This window comes from Elaeis guineensis, chromosome 1 (genome assembly GCF_000442705.2).
Source record: "Elaeis guineensis isolate ETL-2024a chromosome 1, EG11, whole genome shotgun sequence".
Taxonomy (NCBI): Eukaryota; Viridiplantae; Streptophyta; class Magnoliopsida; order Arecales; family Arecaceae; genus Elaeis; species Elaeis guineensis.
Window position 1 is genome coordinate 149,133,443 of NC_025993.2, and position 4,257 is coordinate 149,137,699.

Here is a 4,257-nt window from a genome sequence, read left to right on the forward strand (position 1 = left end):
GGATAGGCTGACCTCTATTGTAGACATAATTCTGGTATGGAGGCCTACTCTAAAAGTTTTGCTCTGAAAAAATTTGGATCTGAGCCTGAGTCTGTTGGGGTCTCCAAGAAAAATTAGGATGGTTCCTCCAGCCTGAATTATATGTGTTAGAAAATGGATCATTGACAGGCTTAGAGTAACCTTGGACAGCTTGAACTTGTTCTTAGATGAAAAGTGAAAACTGTACAGCCGTAGGACATTCACTCATATGATAGGCTGGCTAGCACAGATAGAACAAATCTCTGATAATTAGAAAGTTGTGTGTATTGCACAGGAGATTGTTAACCTAGGATTAGGAACTGATCTATTTTTTGGGCAAGAAGGTCGACTTTATCTAATTTTTGGGCTATTAGATTCAAATCGGCCTTAGGACTAGAGTCTGTTTGCTTGATCTCAAAAATTTCTATCCGCTTTTGATGAGGAATTGATCTTTCATAAGAAGATAATGAAGCATGATTAATCGAATTTTCACTCAAAGTTTCAAACAAAGTATAGGCTTCATCCTCACTCTTACTAATGAATGCACCTCCACAAGATGCATCTACCATCTGTTTGTATTGGTCACCTAAATCCTTATAAAAAGCTTGAACAATTTGCACTTAGATAGACCATGGTGTGGCATTTTCTAAGAAGTTCCTTAAGTCTCTCCCATGATTCATAAATTTATTCTCCTGAAAGTTGAGCAAATCTAGTGATAGCTCACCTCATGGTATTGGTTCGATCTATGGAATAAATTTTTTTAAGAAACTCATGCTGTAATTTAGCCCATATTCGGATCGATCTCCTATTGTGCCAAGCCAGTACTTGGCTTTGTCCTTAAGCGAGAAGGGGAATAGGGTCAGTCTAAGTGTATCATCAATAAAATTTTGAATTTTCACCGTGAAACAGATTTCTAAGAACTCATCTAGATGCTTGTAAGGATCTTCATTGGTGTTCCCATAGAAACATCAGAGCATTTAGATTGTGGTCGACTTGATCTCATAATACTTACAGGGATATTAGATAAGTGGATACAAGTCGATGGGTTATAGGTAGAAGAAATAAAATATTCCTTCATCTCCTAGGTGGTTCTTTAGGGTCTCCAATCATTTGATTTTTGGGTTTAGCATGAATCAGCGTTCAATTTCAGGATTAGGTTCAACTAGGTTAAGGTAAAGAGATCTTCTACCGTGCATATACCAGTGCAAACCCTAATATATGATTGAGTTTTTTTTTTTTTAAGAAAAAGAAGAAGGAGAAAAAGAAGAGAAGAGAAAGAAAGAGAGAAGTTCTAAAGGTGAGATCCTTAAGAAAGCCCTAGACCTAAGGGTAAAAGATGAGAAGAATTAGTTGTGGTTAAGTGTTAATTGTAATCAAGTTAGCAAACAATTAAATCTAGACACCTATGAGTTTCTTAAACCTAACAGTTTGATATAGAGTGGCTTAGCCTAAATATAAATGGATTTGTCTTCAATTCCTTTAACTAGCCAGATAAGAGGTGGGCTCGTAGGGGTCCCTCCGTTGCTTACCTTAAACACCAATTGAATTGGTCAGGTAAGCTAACAGAACTAATTAGATAACCACGAGTCCACTTAGGCTAAGCCTTTGTAACCTCTAGCTTAGACACCAGTTTCAGGGATGAGTCTGAACTTACTTTGCACTTGACTTCATCACAATACTCAAACTGAACTCAATTAATCCTAGAAGCCAATGTCTACTTGATTTTAGCTAGGTTTGGGTTAATGCAGGATGCTGGTTGGTTGTTTTTGGGCTAAGAAAAGGTGATGAAATTTTCACCTTATCTTGTTATAGGTGCTGTCCTTAAATTGATTTGAGATGAATATGCATAACTAATTTCAAACAAGGGGTTCTATGCAACTAAATTAGATGCATAAAATTAATCAAATTTGAAAACTTACCTTATCTCCAGCGATTACCAAAAAATTTTAAGATGATGAATGCTTCTAACAATTAAGTTTCTACTCGTGTCATGCAATTTTTATTAGATTTATATGGGTGAATTTTAGGTTAATTTGAAAAAAAATAATAATTAATAAAAAATGGTTAGGATTAGGGTTAGGATTGATCTCACCAAGCAAAATTGAAAGCTTTCTATCTCTTTTTTTTCTGTAAAAAGATAAAAAAATAAGAAAAGTTAGTAAGCTATATTCACAAGAAAATCAAAGAAATCAAATATTAAAATTGATGCTTTTCCCAGCAATGGTGCCAAAAATTGATATGGTCCTCGACAACGATGTCAAAAATTTATATGATCGCGATGTTATCATTTGAACACCATGATTATCAATCTAATTCTGACTTCAATAAAAATTAAAAATATGTAGAAAGTAGCAAGTCGGGTTGAATCCATAGAGAAGGTAGAATTTTGATTTGAAATCTTTGATTTTATAAAAAAAAATAAAATTTTGAAGAAAGTAATTTAATCAGAAAATAAAAATTAAAAGCATAAAAAATAAATCGGATACTAAGATCAACTAACTAGATCCTAGCATCTACTTAAATAAAAATAAATAATAAAAATTTAAAAAGTATAAAATAAATTGATACTAAGATCTACTAACTAGATCCTAGCATCTACTTGCGAAAAATAAAAGATAAAAATTTAAAATGCATGAAAATAAATTTTTTATTAACCAAAATTAAAATTCAAGTACAAAAAATTTAAAAAAAATGATAAAATAAAATAAAAATAAAATTATAATAAGGATCTAAAGTTGATCAGCTCAGCCTTATAGAAAAGATGGTTGATGACCTCTTCTTCTTCCATCATACTTTGTAGAGAGAACCGACTTTTCTTCTTCTTCTCCTTGGATCCCTAAAGCTTTAATATTTTTTTTCTATTTGTTTTCTAACTTTTCACTTAATATTTCTACTTTCAAGATTTATTCCTGGACCTCTTATTTATAGATAAATTTTTTTATATTTTTTTGATAGAAAAAGAGTCCTAAAACCTTTAGAATTCATATTTTATCCGTAAAAATTTTTTTGGCCGTTGGATCAGCTTTGGATCACTCAGATCTGTCCAAAAATCACAGTTTTAATCCTTATCAACGTCAAATTCAACCACAGCCATTCGATCTAGTTTTGGATTTATTTTGGGCCATCGGATTGCACAGTTTAACTCCTTATCAAAGTTGAAAATGATGCTGACCGTCCGATCGTGTGATGAATTGAGTTTCAGCCATTGGATCATGCAAAAGCTTCCTCTTATCAACGATAATGAATAGCAGCCATTGGATCTGAGTTGGGATGATTATGGACCATTGGATCGTGCAAAATCATCTCGACCCGCTGTGAGCCGCATCTGTGGACCATTTATTATTTTCAGTGGATCACTTTCTGACTCTGTGGACTGAGCTACCGGTCCATCGTGCATCGATGGCTATTTTTAAAATTTTTAAAGGTATTTTGGCTTGATTTTTACTCTAATTTTCATCTGAAAAATAAGAAAAAATATACATTAATTTTTTTAAAAATTATTCATTATTTTGATACTTAAATTGCTCAATAAAATTAACATTTATTTTTATAAATATGCTCTAATTTCATACTTCTTCTAAAATTATTTATTTTTGTAAGAAAATCTAATTTATTCATGAAATTAGATTTTTAAGAAGATGTTAGCACCATAAATTTATCAAAAATACCTATAATAAATATAAAAATACATCACTTATCAAAAACTCATCATTAGACAGAATAAAACTTATGAGGTGACACACACAAGAAGTTTGAGACTGATTCGATAGTTGGATAATGATTATGAATCATTACAGGATCAAAATTATCAATATGATTGATAATTGGATTAACTTGTAATTGTTATAAGTAGCAGGGACTTAATTGCTAAAGGTTAGCAAGTTTGAGGAGGACTCATGTTCAAACATTGCATATCTTAATTTGATTAGATCAAATTAATTATGGCTAAGTTCAAATTAAATCAAATAGGGATTTGGTTCAATTGTATTTGGGTCAAGTTTTGAGCTTAAGTCACATGCACCCAAAAGAGTTTGGATATGTCAGGTGTATGCCATCTAAACCTAGACTCCCTAACCTAATTGACTTGATCTTTGACCAGTCAATAGGATCCACACCCTAGGGTTTTTGAATGAAATCTTAAGCACCATATGAGAGGACCAAATAGGGAAAGCATTGACACTAAAAGAGTGGGGCAGCCACCATAGGGTTTCATAAAACCCTAGGCACCTCACTTCAGTC